General features: G+C 33.5%; 1 pseudogene; it reads right to left on the bottom strand.

The window, feature by feature from the left end:
* Window positions 1–738: 738 nt before the first annotated feature.
* LOC141485282 (cyclin-dependent kinase 9-like) overlaps window positions 739–15399 on the bottom strand; it is a 332045-nt pseudogene continuing 317384 nt past the window's right edge.

The raw sequence follows: 15399 nt of genomic DNA, 5'->3' as shown, positions 1-15399 counted from the left end.
GATTGTATCTACCAACCAATATTATTATTAGGTATTCAATCATTTAAATTTAATTTAAAATTTTTTTTTATTTTTATATTTTGAAAAATGACTCTCTAGCACAAGGTGAGTTGTAATACAAGCCATTGGCTTAGATAATGCACCTTGTGCAAAGCATAAAATTACCTTGTAAATATGTCTGAATAAATATGTCTATGTCTAATATGTCTATTACATGAGGACAAATTGTAAAATTAATTCAAAACACTCAAAACGCAGGTACCTAGAACAGGTATCTATGGTACAAATAAGGATAGCTTTGTAAGTATGATTAGTTTGATGTTCCTCTTGAAGATGATCACTTGGTGATTGAAACACGTGTCGAGGTGTTAAAATAACAGTTTGATGTTGTGAAAAACTCCTAATATTCATTACTACACTAAAGGTTATAAACAGTGCATCACAAACTATGTACTTGTTGAATCCTAGTAATCTTATTTTTATTTTCAAATACATATACGGACATTTCTGAAATTTTGTATTCTCTAAAAATCGGTATACAGAAAGATTTGCTTGGGTATCGCAAATAATTCTTAAAATGCGTGTTTGTACAATGAATACGTCAGGTGCTCGAGCGGAAACACCCCAGAAACATATCCCATATCGTAATCGGGAGGCTACTTAGGGAATGATATTAAACAAATAATTGTTCACGTGACAGAATGTTCTCGAAATTCCGGAACATAAAACATATTGAATTTAATTCTGGAATCAAGCTGGTACAATGTTCTTTCCAGTTCAAACCAACGTGTATAGTGATTCCAACAAATTCAAAGTAGGCTCGATTAAGACATCAACAGTTTTTATTGTTGAAGTTTCGCATTGTTTTTGGTAATATCCTACACAAGTGAACTACAGTTCAGTGTATCTTTATATTCTGTACAGTTTCACAAAACACTGTGATGTCTGTTTGATGTAAGAATATATTTCGACAGTTTAGAAACTTTGAAATGCCTATTAATGAAGTTTGTGGGATAAATAGTTCAGTTGATTGAAGAATTTACCATTTGCTCATAAAAAAATTGTATTTACTCGAAATCGAATGATTAAACAGAAACAAATCGATATGCAGTAGTAGCTGAAATCAAATTCAAAATTGACAACAAAAATTTTGACATAAAATTGTGTTCATCATCAAGGTGCATCGACAGAAATTTATATAATTTTTTAACTAGCCCTCAACACTGTTGAAAGTGTCCAAAATTATTTTTCATTTTCAAAAATTTTTCATTTTCATGAATTATCCCATATTTTAATAATATTTGCTGTATCTATTAGAATATCATCAATCTGGATATTGGCAGTCAAATCTCTTGTCGTCGGATCATTGCGTTTTTTGAACACTGAGGATTCGAACATGCTGTGCTCGAATTGGCTCAGCATCATTTCTAAAATACATGTCATTGGGTCGGTCCAGAAGAAATCGTGATCAAGGGCTTTGTCTGCATCAATTCGCTTGGAGGAATCGATCATCAGGAGTTTGTTAAGAAGATCACATGCCTGATAATCTTTCATGATTGACATAAAGGTACTTCTCACCAGCAAAAATGATATTTTAATGAGAAAAATAGCTTCGCAGGTTGGGTTTTCTGGATGTGAATTGATAGTAGTTATTGTATGATTCGAAAAATATCACATTCTATTCGTTCGCGATAAACTACTCATATTTAATATTCATTATTGTTTTGTGTGAATTTGTGTGAATATGACGATGCTATTTTATCGAAAACGATTCCCAAATTCTTCGAAGTACAATGAATAAGTTTCTTACATATTGCATCTTTCCCAACGTACATACACAAATTTCTACATAAAAACAACTATTTCCCCAGCTAATAACCCGTGATTTAGACCTTATCGAATTGCGAGCATTCATATGAGCTCTTTTATTCACGTCAATACACAAATCAAATTCTGAGGATATAAGATCCATATTTGCTACAGATGGTTCTGGAAGAGTCATCTATAGATGCATTACAAATTTTAATAGATTCGCAATTACCCTTCTCTGTTTACAATTTGACGATCCGGAATCTCGAGCGAAAAGAAAAAAAAGATCCTATCGCACCTAACTCTCAGATTTTCAACAAATTCATTGAGAATGGCCAATCAGTTTATTCAATTTGAGCTTATGTATGTATTAACGAAATGCTAGTATCATTCCGTGGACGCTGCAAATAATGTACATGCCGAAGAAACCATGCAAGTATGGTTTAAAGGTAATGGCACTGAATGATGCAAGGACAGGATACCTCTTGAATGCGTATGTCTACTGTGGCAAAGATAGTGATGGTTACACTTTATCGGAAGAATACAGACAATATTCCAAACCTACCCAGGCAGTAATGCGTCTTGCGAAACCAATCTTTGGAACAAAGAGAAATATCACAGCTGATAATTGATATTTTCCTCAATTAAGCTTGTGATTGCACTAAAAAGTGAAAAGTTAACATATGTAGGAACACGGAAAAAAATTAAGAATAAGTCCCGAAAAGTTGACATCTTTATATTCCTTTACGAAAGATATAACCCTTCTGTTCCCAAAAAAATTGAGACGTTATTTTGGTGTCGTCTATGGATCACGATGAAGCTTTGAATGCTGATACTGACAAACCGGAAATAATAGCACACTTTAATTTGACCAAAGGAGGTGTGGATGCAATTGATGAAAAATGTACTGTATATTGCTGCAGTAGAAGGACACGACGTTGGAAAATGGCAATATTCAACATGCTATTAGATATTACATTAGTGAACTCCTTCATACTTCATTAGTCCTTTCGGGATAATGCCACAACAACAAGATATCAGTACATAAAAAATCTAGCAATGCAATTAGTTAGGCCTGAATTAGAAAAAAAATTCGGAAATCCACGTATAAAACGCGAGATAAGAATATGATTTGGACGTATACTAGGCATACACCAAGAATTTTATTGGGGCAAAACAGAAAAATTACCGTTAAGAAAAACGTGTCTTTTATGTCCATCGAAGAAAAAAAAAGAACAGCTTAGTTTTGCGTCGAATGCAAACGTCCAGTATGTTTAGAATGTACGAAGAAAATATGCAAAGAGTGATGTGCATGAAAATATTCCTCTTCAAATGACCTGCAATTTTGGCCTGAATATCATTTTTTCGCTAGAATATTAAAATTCATGTATTCATAAGATTGTAATGTTCTATTTTTGTCAGAAATTAGTATCAATTGAAATAAAGTACTAACGGTTTCTTTTATTTTTCTTCAAGCCTGTTTCATTTCAATATGTTTTGTTATATTCTTAAATGAATAAATATTTATGAATACTTATTATTCCTAATTTCATTGTTTTTATATTTTTTGTTCGAATGGATATCAAGCGATGGTTCACAATACAAAAAAAATCAAAATCATTTGTTGTCTCGTTTTTTATAGAAGAAAAATATACGTCTAACAGACTCCACGTCTGTGAAAATGTATCGAGAACGCATTTTCTGTGGTTACGAAATATGCCAAAAAACCTATCTCAAATACTATGTGAAAAAATGTCATTTTGTCGACAATCTGGCAGCAATAGAACTTCTACAAGCAAGCGGATGTTCTTTATTGATTTTTTTTCATTCTATCAGGTATCTAATTCTTATAGTGTATTTTGTTCTCCCAATGTGAAAATTAGCGGCAGAGGAATATCAAACGAGTTGTTTAGTCATGATATCTTTCGACAAAAAAAGCAACATTGAAATAGATATTGTTATACTACGATCTTTAGAAAGTAATATAGAACGGTCCTCCTGGCAAACCTCAAATTTTTCAATTGGAGATTTGGACGCAGGGTTTCTTTGGAGGAAATAGTCTTTATCGAAAAATGGAATTTTGTGGAAAATTCTGTTTGTTTTTCCAGCAATTTTTGAAAATTCCGTATAGAAGTAAACACAGGAAGTTCATTCTCCGCCATATTTAGGTCAAGATTCTCCACCTCGGATTTTATGCTCAGCTAACCTATAGGGCAACCGACTGAATCCGATGGGTTTACCAAGCTAGCCAATTTTTGTGGCTTACACCTATTCACACTCGGCCAAATAAACCCAACTTCTTACCGAAGCCGATTAGTTTGTATGGTGAGTGGTCTTTCAGGTCAGATGGTAAGAGTATGGCTTTGCCGAACTCTAAAGACCTGATTCGTTCCTCAGCGGGGCAGTCACATGAGTTAGTCGGATAGTCAAGTTGCAAGAATCCTATCTTGATACCCACGACAACTTTCCCATATGGGGTTTTTGCACGTCAGCTACACCTGACGATTAGGGTTCCCGCGAGGTCGGAATACTACTTCTCAACTGATCCAAGTTGTTCACGGGATGAAGAAATTTTTCCATCAGTGGAAGACAACAACTATGGTTCTGTTGGATATTCGGAAAACCTTTGACAAGGTGTGGACGAAAGGATTCGACGCCAAAATGTGGTTGGCAGGCATGCCTTTATTCGTGATTAGGATTCTTGAATCCTACCAGACCAACCGAAATTCTCGTGTGAGAATAGATCAAATTACATCTGCACATTACCCGATTAAAGCAGGGGTCTTGCCTATCACCGCAGATGTACGCCTGTTCTGTATTCTGCACCTCTCCTTTACAGAGACTCGAAAGGCTGCACAGTAAGATGCTCCGTATTCGCAAGAACAGTGACAGATACATTTCATTGGTTGATCTGTTAGATCTGGCTGGAGTGGAGACAGTCACTGAACATATTAGTAGACTGTCTCAGAAATTCTTCAAGTTCTGTCTGCCGAAAAGTCCGCTGACGAGAGACGTCACGATTATTATCAGTCCCGTAAAAACATATTTTCCAGTACTTTATTTACGTTTTTGATATTTCTTTGATTGTTCGTAAGAAATGAAAAACTGAAGTTTTACTCTCCGAATTTCAAAATCTATTAATAATCTTATGTAAATTTTCAACTTGGAAGAAATTGTAGATCAACGAAGGCACAATTAGGAAACGTGCGATTTTTTGCGAATTATTGTCTATTCAACTATGAAACAACCAGCTGTTGCGTGAGTGAGGTGGACTACTTGTTTTTACCCATCGTCACCGGCTCAATCAAAACAAAAATATTGGTCTCACACTTTCAAGAGGTCTGAATAATCTGGATCTTTGAAATATTTTTCCTAATTTTGAATAAAAAATAAAACTGGAACCTCTGGCGTAGAATTAATATCATAACAAGCACTTTCCCAATTACAAATAATGCAATACTCTACATGAATATTGCGTTTCTGGTATTCGGAAAAATGCTTGTTCCGAATAGATTTTGAATATTTGCAATAATTTTTGGGATATTTGAAAGAGAAGAATCACTTATAACCTCAGTTAAAAATTTCAGTGAAGACGAAGTCAAATTTTGCGAAATGATATCAATAAACTAGGCTTCATTTTATAGTAAAGTTCCACTTTAAAGTTCCACGCAGGTAGCTATAGCTGCCTCCGTGGTGATTTTGATAGTTTTCTTGTGAACACGAGATCTATCAACTGAAACCACAAATGTGCGGTTGGCTCCTGTTGGTGGCTCCGTGCATTTGTATTTCTATCTTTTGGTAACCAAGTGTTGCCCATCCTTACACTTGGCTGCACCATACTGATGATGGGCCAAAAGCCCGAAACACGTGTCTATGGTTTGCCACTTTCATGAGTGCTATGTCCGATATTAACTTCTGTTTCTATATATATATATATATATATATATATATATATATATATATATATATATATATATATCTGTAAACGAAGTGAGTGACACTTCATTTAGTTTGAATTTGCCGTGTAATAACTTTGATGTATAGTTTATCTGTGAACTCTTTGGAATCTATGGTTCTGTGGGTCACATGTCTCCATGTGATGAAAATGTAGGTTAGTTATGTTAAAGAAGATATTGCAATTCAAACAATTAATGGGAACTGGTGAAGCAATAGCTTTAAATGTTGTTTCTCTTTTCAGGTTAGTTAGAGATTAATTAATGTTGAAGAATGTTTTGTTGGAAATGTAAAAACTGGTTTATGTAATAAAATCCTCCTCTCTTTTCAGAGCAATTCAATTTTGGTTATACTTTTACTGTTCCACAGAATATTTAAGGATAATTATAAAACACATTATAAAACAACATTTCTATAGCTGGTTTCCAAAAATAATGGAAAAGTTTAGATTCGAGTTCATTGTCAAAGCCAGTGAAGATGTGAAAACAAATGTTATTTGTGTAACGACAATCACGGATTTGGATGGCCGAACCTTTGTGATCCTGGATAAATTACAACCTGTGAGACTACATGATGCAATGGTACAGACCCAAGTCTTTCAGAAAGTGAAGGCTACATTACAAAGACGGCATGAGGAACGACAGGTGTGGATATCTGTAAACCCGGAGATGAAAGCAGTTTATTCTGATGAAGATGGAAATATACAATGCATGAGATACCTATTGGAGGAAAAAGCAAAACCACAAACTTCTACAATAGGATTTTCAGAAAAATCCCTGGCAAGAATCATGGAAAGCTGCAAGGAAATGAATAAAGATTCATCGAAACCTTTTAATATGAGAAAAATGGCAGAAAAAGTTGTTATAGGAAAATCCAATAGCAAGATTACTAATGTGTCCCAGTGGATGACTATCTTTGAAGCAGAATGTGCCCGTATAGGAATAGAAGATGATGTCAAAATAATTGAAATTTTTAGGTTATTTATAGAAGACTCTTGTTCAGACTGGTATAGTTCCATGCTTATAAAGCATACAATAAATTCAGAATGGGCAATGTGGAAAAAAAAACTTTTGTGAAACATATGCCGATAAGGGTTGGTCACCTATCAGGTATGCAATGTTATTTAAATACAGACAGGGCTCGTTACTGGAATATGCATTAAGGAAAGAGAGACTATTATTAGAAATAAATAAGTCCATAGATAAACCCACTCTAATTGATCTGATTGCCATCGGATTACCCAATTTTATTGCAGATAAGATTGACAGAAATGGTTTGAAAGAAACTGAAAACTTATTATTTAATAGTATAAGAAGTTTAGAGCATATGATTAACCAAAAAACTTTGGATAAAAAGGTAGGAGCTTTCGAAAGTAAAATTAAAGAGAAAAATGTGAAACCCTTGATAAGTCCCTGTAAAATTTGTGAAAAAGAGAATAAAGGTATGCGCTATCACCCTGAATCCCAATGTTGGTTCAAAATTAAAAATAATGATAGGTATGTCAAAAAAAGATCAAGTAAGGAGTGTTAACAATTCTGAATTGGAGACAGAATTATATGAAATCGACCCAAAAAACTAATAGTGCCGCCATTAATAAAAATTAAATTAATAATAAATAATGCTTTAGAAATATCAGGAATCTATGATTCAGGATCTAATGTGTCCTTAATAAATTCAAGGTTATTATCTTTGAAAAAAAATACATACGAGTAAGAAAAATGTAGGTTCAAAAATAATTAATGGCGTAAAAAAATCAATGAGAATGGTTTCTTTAAAAATTAAAATTTTCGAAATTGAAAAAAATGTTAATATTTTTGTTATAGATGAAGACAACTTCGACTATGATTTCCTAGTTGGGTTAGACTGTATACAAATATTTCATTTAACTCGAAATGAAAATTCAAATATAACTCAAAATTTCCTTAACAATAATAATAAAGACTACATAATAAATAAAGAAAAGCAACCTATAAACACTAAAGAAATTCCTAGCAGTTCAGGTAGTGGCATAGGGAATAAACAGGATATGTATGATGAAAAAAAAAGATATGGATATCAGAAACAAAAAAAAGAAGAAATTATCATTAATGAGTATAAAATAAACTATAATGAAAATATAATAGTCGATAATTTTGATATTTCAGTAAATAATTCAGATCATTAAAAAAATGTGATATTGATCAGTTGATATGCAAATATAATTCAATTTTTGCTAAAGACAAATATGCTATAGGTACTGTAAAAGGTTGTGAAGCGCATATTGATTTGTTGATAGATAAATACTGTAGTAAGAGACCGTATAGGTGCTCTATTGAAGATATGAATGGAATTGAACATCAAATTTCAAAATTACTAGAAAATAATTTAATCGAGGAGTCATATAGTCCTTTTGCTGCTCCGGTAACTCTAGCATTTAAAAAAGAAGAAGGAAGGAGATCAAGACTTTGTAAAGATTTTCGTGAATTGAATAAAATTGTAGTCCCCCAATCGCAACCTTTTCCTCTAAACGAAGATTCAATGGTTAAAACAAGGAAATGTAAATTTTTTTCAACATTCGATATAAACTCGGCGTTTTGGTCCATACCCCTTGAAATTGAAGATAGACAAAAAACTGCATTTGTTACTCAGGGGGCACACTTTCAATGGACGTGTTTACCTTTTGGCTTAAAAACTTCGCCCGCTATTTTTCAGAGAATATTAAGTAGCATTATAAGGAAGCATAAACTGTCAGATTTTACTGTCAATTACATAGATGATATTTTAGTATTTTCTGAAACGTTGGAAAAACACTTCGAGCACTTATCTTTATTATTGGAAGCAATTTATAAAGAAGGTTTTAAATTGAAATTCACGAAATTTAACTTTGCACAGGACTCAGTAAAATATCTAGGGCCCATAATGAAAAACAATACTGTCACTCCTCTAAAAGATAATTTGATTGCCATAAAACAATTTCCGATTCCAAAAACACAAAAAAACATCCGACAATTTTCAGGAAAATCAATTTATATGGAAAATATGTGCCAAATATTTCAATTATACTAGATCCTTCACATAATTTATTGAGAAAAGGAGAAAAATTCGTTTCGTTCGATAAATGTCTAGAATCCTTTGATACTGTAAAAAAGCTACTTTGCTCAGAACCTGTTCTAACCATCTTTGATCCTGACTTGCCAATACATATTTATACAGATGCTACCATACAAGGTATAGGTGCGATTTTAAAACAAATTCAACCCAATAGGGATGAAAAGCCTTGCGCATATTTTTCCAAAAAATTAAATGACACTCAAAAAAAGAAAAAAGCCATATATCTTGAGTATTTGGCAATAAAAGAGGCAGTAAAATACTGGCAACACTGGCTTATAGGAAAAACATTCACGGTTTTTTCAGATCACCAACCTTTAGAAAAAATGAATATTAAGGTCAGAACAGATGAAGAACTGGAAGAGTTAACGTATTATTTGTTGCAGTTTGATTTTGAAATAATATATTCCCCGGGTAAATATAATACAGAGGCAGATACTTTAAGCAGAAACCTTGTGTTAGAATCGTATAAAAATGAAGATAGTACTTTAAAAGTACTGAATTTTGTTAAATTAGAAGACATACGGAATGATCAAGATGAAAATGAAGATATAAAACAAAATAAAAATAAACTTATTTTCAAACATAATACATATTATGGAAAGATAGGGAAAAAGGGAAAGATTGTTCTAACTGAAGAATTAAGTAAAAATATTATAAAACATGTACATCACTACTACTGTCATATAGGAAGAAAACAAATGGAAAACAAGATTAAAACCTTTTATAAAGCTAAGAATTTATTGGATAATAAAAAAAAATGTGTGAAAACTGTGAGGTCTGTATAAAAAATAAATCTAGAGGAAAATACAAGTTCGGACTAATGTCTCACTTAGGTCCAGCTACCTATCCGTTCGAAATAGTGTCTATTGACACCATAGAAGGATTTGGAGGTGCTCGTTCATCCAAAACATATTTACATCTTCTAGTAGATCACTTCACTCGTTACGCCTATATTTTGACATCCAAAACCCAGAGCGCGAATGATTTCATAAAACTTGTCCAAAAAGTAACACAAGATTATAAAATAAACTTGATTCTATCAGATCAATATCCTGGCATAAATTCAAAGGATTTCAAAAAATTTTTAGAGAAAGAAGATATACCTATAGTTTTCACTGCAGTAAATGCGCCATTTTCAAATGGATTGAATGAAAGATTAAACCAAACGTTGGTTAATAAAATTCGTTGTAAGATTAATGAAAGGAGGAATAAAATTGCTTGGACAACTATTGCTCATCAATGCACGGAAAATATAAAGAAACGGAACATAGTGTAACAGGGTTCTCCCCGGAATATTTATTGGAGGGAAAAATATTAAAATTCTACCAGATGAACTGAAACAAAATATAACACAGAATCATCTATTACGAGACCGAAAAATCGCCTCAGATAATAGTATAAAATCACACAATTATAATAAACAAAAATTTGATGAAAATAGAAAAAATTATGAACTGAAAGTCGGAGATTCTGTATATGTTGAAAACGGAAACCGGTTAAACCGAAAAAAACTAGATGAATTGAAAATTGTACCTTATCAAATTGTAGACAAAATATCCAATTCAATTTACTAAATAAACACAGGTTACAAAAAGTCAGAGTCGAATCTCTTCCATATTACAGAGCTTATTCCAGTAATAGAGTAAAACTGTATTTAAAGTGGGACGGGAGACACTTCATTTAGTTTGAATTTGCCGCGTAATAACTTTGATGTATAGTTTATCTGTGAACTCTTTGGAATCTATGGTTCTGTGGGAGGTTAGTTATGTTAAAGAAGATATTGCAATTTAAACAATTAATAGGAACTGGTGAAGCAATAGCTTTAAATGTTGTTTCTCTTTTCAGGTTAGTTTGAGATTAATTAATGTTGAAGAATGTTTTGTTGAAAATGTGAAAACTGGTTTATGTAATAAAATTCTCCTCTCTCTTCAGAGCAACTCAATTTTGGTTATACTTTTACTGTTCCACAGAATATCTAAGAATACACGTGTTTCTGGCTATTGGCCTCATCAGCGCGGTGCAGCCAATTGCCAATTCCTTACCTGTTCTATCGATCTGAAATATTTTCAGCATTGTGGCGTTGCCACTTCTATCGAAGAGTCCTAGTAATTATATTTTTTTGAATGGAACACCCCGTATATTAATGCATTTTTGGAATCGCTCTAGTATTTCAATACTTTTTTGTTGATAATATCCTATACCTATCTCTATCGAGATGAAAAATAAATTGTGCTAAATATGGTCCAAAACATAACCTTAATTGAAATTAAGTACATCAGTACTCTCAATTCATGAAAAGTTGATATTTTGATGATAGTTTGCACATACTCGAAATATTCAAATAACATCAAGAAATCTACTCCATATCATATAGGGCGTGCTAAAATTACTAATATTTCCATTGTGCATAAAAGTAGTCGAAAGTTCATTTTTTCAAATGAAACCTTCTGTATATTACTCGATAAATTGAAAGATGGTGAAAAATGCTTCAAGATGATGTACATGTCCCTATACCTAAATCGTTAAGTTTTCCTAATAAAGCCGTTTTTGTGGAAAAATAGTTATTCACGTTTTACCTACAAGTGTTGAAAGTGGCATTTTATTTTGTGAGTGGGGATTATTGCAAAACGAGCGTCAGCATGTGGAGCAAACTCACGGGCAAAATGAACTCACTTTTAACAAATGTATCATACAATTATTTTTGTATAACTTTACTGCTGATGATAAAAAAAATTATAGAGTCCATGGGATTTGAACACACGATCTTTGGATTACAAGACATACGCCAACTCACGTTAGTCATGAAGGACTTTCTACAGTTGGACTGAATACTACTTTGTCATCGTCAGTAACTTCACAGGGATTTAATATTAATATTAGCACGAACTGCATGTGTGAACTTTTCTAAATGATTTTTTGGTAGGTGTTCTGATTTTCAATAACAGTTGTACAAAAAATAATTTTTAATGAATTTGATTTCTAGGTAGCCGTGGAAATATCAAGCTTATGAAAGTTTGGTGACTTTTATAAGTAATAGATAAATGGTTATTGACGGTGCTTCAAAAAATCGCCAAAAATAAATGCAAATATTGATTATTCAAACGAAGTTCTTATGAAATTATTTATTATACACGGACAGTGTGATCAAATCATTGCCAGAACTTGTATAAAATTCAACCAAATGTATCCTGAATTAACACCAATGAACGAGAGGAAGTTTGTAAGATTACAAAATAATTTCCTTAACTATGGCTCCATGTTAAAAGCGCCTTCAACATTACCAAAATCTGTTACTTCAAATGAGGACAATACTGTTAACGTTTTGGCATATTTTTATGCATATCCAGAAGTTTGATCTGAATGTTTTCTGTATTCTGAAGAACAAATGAAATTAGCTTTTTTATTTATGAAGACACACTGAATGCAGAGAGATATCTCCAAGTATTAAGGAAAATTTGCCTTTAGAGAAATATAGGAATTCGTTGTTTCAACTGGACGGAGCGCCAGCTCATTCCACCCAGAAAGTTTCCAGGAAACTTTACGAACTCTTCGACGATCGTTGGTTTAGGCGTTTAGGGCCGTGGGATTGGCCACCGAGATCACCCGATCTCACGCCACTTGACTTCTTTTATGGGGTATTTTGAAAGAAAGAGTATACAGTACTCCAGTGCCTACCAAAGAAGAATTGCGATGACGAATAGTGGGTAGTATTGAAGATCTAGATCCCCAGGAAATTGAAAAAGCAACCACAAGTCGCGTACAAAAAAACATTTTAAAGTGTTTACAATGTAATAGACAACATTTTTAGCATTTATTGTGAAAATGTGATATTTTGTTTACAATTTTGTTATTTTGAATCATCCTATTCTGTTATTGTCTGTACTTTCACATGTTTTAGCACACAAAATCTTACTTTTTACCTAGAAATGACTTATTTTTGGTACAGCTGTTCCCTGTAAAATTTTAGCCATAGTTGAGGAAATTATTTTGTAACCTTACAAACTTCCTCTCGTTCATTGGTGTTAATTCAGGATACATTTGGTTGAATTTCTTACACGTTCTGACAATGATTTGATCACTTCGTGTATAATATGTGTATAATAAATAATTTCATAAGAACTTCGTTTGAATAATCGATATTTGCATTCATTTTGAAAGATGATTCGAAACACCGTCGATAACTCTTTGTAGATTACTTATAAAAGTAACCGAACTGCTATAAGCTTGATAATTCCACTGCTACCTAAATCCAAATTCTAAAAAAAAATAATGTTTCTAGAAGAAGCGACTTTATTGAGAAAACTTGACTATTCAGGTATAGGGATATGATATATCATATTGAAGCATTTTTCACCATCTTTCAATTTACCGAGTAATATATAGGATGTTTCTTATGAAAAAATGAACTTTTGACTACTTTTATGCACAATGGAAATAATAGTAATTTTAGCACGCCATGTATGATATGGAGTCGATTTCTTGGTGTTATTTATATATTTCGAGTTTGTCCAAACTATCATCAAAATATCAACTTTTCATGAATTGAGAGTACTGATGTACCTAATTTCAATTAAGGCTATGTTTTGGACCATATTCAGCACAATTTATTTTTTATCTCGAAAACAGATAGATATAGGACATTTCCAAGGTGAATTTTCAGAGAAATCATGCTTTGCGTTTTCCAGAAACGTCTAACCTATGAAATTTGAAAATTATAATTTTTACATACAACATTGCATTACCCCCACCTATCCTCAACTACCACCCTCTCCTCCAATTGAAGAGTATAAATGTAGGACCTAGAGCTCCTAACTCCAGTGTAATCCTGCCTTTCGATTCGAATGATGACGACGACGACGACGATTCGGACTTGGACATGGAAGTTGATTCCACTACTGAGCCACGTAGCGGTTCTTCAACGTCGCAGCTTTTTGATTCCCGGATTCAAGTGCTTCATGTCATAAGCACTTAAATTGTTCTACATTTACACATATAAATATAGCATCAATCCTAGTTCTACATCATCCTTTCACAATGTCGAGTGCTGATTCTACCACCGAACCGATGAGTGAACCAGAGTATTCTATGTCAAGTACAGGACCCATCCAGGTACATGAAATATATATTCAACGTTCGATTTCAATACAACCGTCGCAGAATTTCTGCAATGCGTCTGTGATCTTCCTGATGATTTCCCGGAACGCATAGAAGAACGTATGCAAGAGGAAGTAGATACAGAGTTAGAGATGGGTGTCGACGAGTTACAAGATCGAGAGAATAACGAACTGGATGATTATACGGACGATATCATTAGTATATCGTCTGATTCAGGTGATTTTGAGGACGACATCATCAGTATCTCATCAGATATAGATGACTCAGATGCCGACTTCATCATCATTGTTTCTGATGAATAGGAGCGTTAGTCCATACCATTGCATGGATTAATAAAAAAACAGCCATTTTCAGGGCTACAATTGAAGACTGAAACAATAACAACTCTTTTCAGAGATATCATTAAACTTTCCAACAGAAACAGGTTCATACCATTGATAACATTAGGTAAACATTATAGTCTCAAACAAAATGTATGTAATGATTGACAAATTGCCAACTTCAACTTTCAGTTAAAGTAGTACTCATCATATTCATAGCTATTCAATGACTAACAAATTCCAACTTCGACTTTTCAGTCGAAGTAATAATTCCCAACTCCGACTTTCTTATTCAAAGTGGTCATTTGTCACATAATCTGTGAATACTACCACTGTTTGTATGAATAATGTAGCCCAAAAACGGTGTTGTTTTTTTTGACGATTAGGTCCACGGTATTGTGTCACGCGTTTGACATTATGGCATATTATACATGTCGACACTCGGGTGAAGTTTGTTAGGGGTCTCTCGCAAGCATCGCACCAATTCTGTCCCATTTCCCTCATGGAAACGGTGTTTTGGGTGTTGATATGATGATACCACCCTCCATTGTTGTTTCTATGAGAGTAGAAACGGAAACAACACCTACATAGTTTTTTGATGTCGCCATCAATGGTGCTGATTCGCACGTATGTGTCCATAGTATAATATGAATCCAAGGGATCTTCTAATGTGTCGCTGATATTGAGTAATCCGAGACCGATCCTCAAAGCACCATCACCTTCAGAGGAATCAGCTACAACCCCATCATCATCATCGCCTTCTCCATCCACGACCCTCTCAAGCTCCGTCATGTCTTCATCTTCGTCGCTTTCGTTACCCTTGTTTTCATCTTCGTCGACTCCAAGGTCTACTCGTCTTCTTCGCCTATCACTTCCTCTAGCGGAATGTTGGCATCCTTATCATCTGACTCGTCTATTCAATTATTTTCATCAATAGCAGATATTCTATTTAATGCAGCGGCTATTTTTTCAGAATTCATCTTGATGTTTCATCACAGTTGTGTAGTGAACGAATGAACTTCAGGATCACAAGTCGACTCATATGAATGTGTAGGTAGTGGTAGTGGTACGACTCTCACATATCACTTGACTCGTAGAGCGCATGTGCTAG

This window comes from Leptinotarsa decemlineata, unplaced genomic scaffold (genome assembly GCF_025532065.1).
Source record: "Leptinotarsa decemlineata unplaced genomic scaffold, Ldec_3_MD MMD2_tig00026314_RagTag_RagTag, whole genome shotgun sequence".
Lineage (NCBI taxonomy): Eukaryota > Metazoa > Arthropoda > Insecta > Coleoptera > Chrysomelidae > Leptinotarsa > Leptinotarsa decemlineata.
The sequence above is the reverse complement of the archived record's forward strand: the minus strand, read 5'-3'. Positions and strand labels throughout refer to the sequence as shown.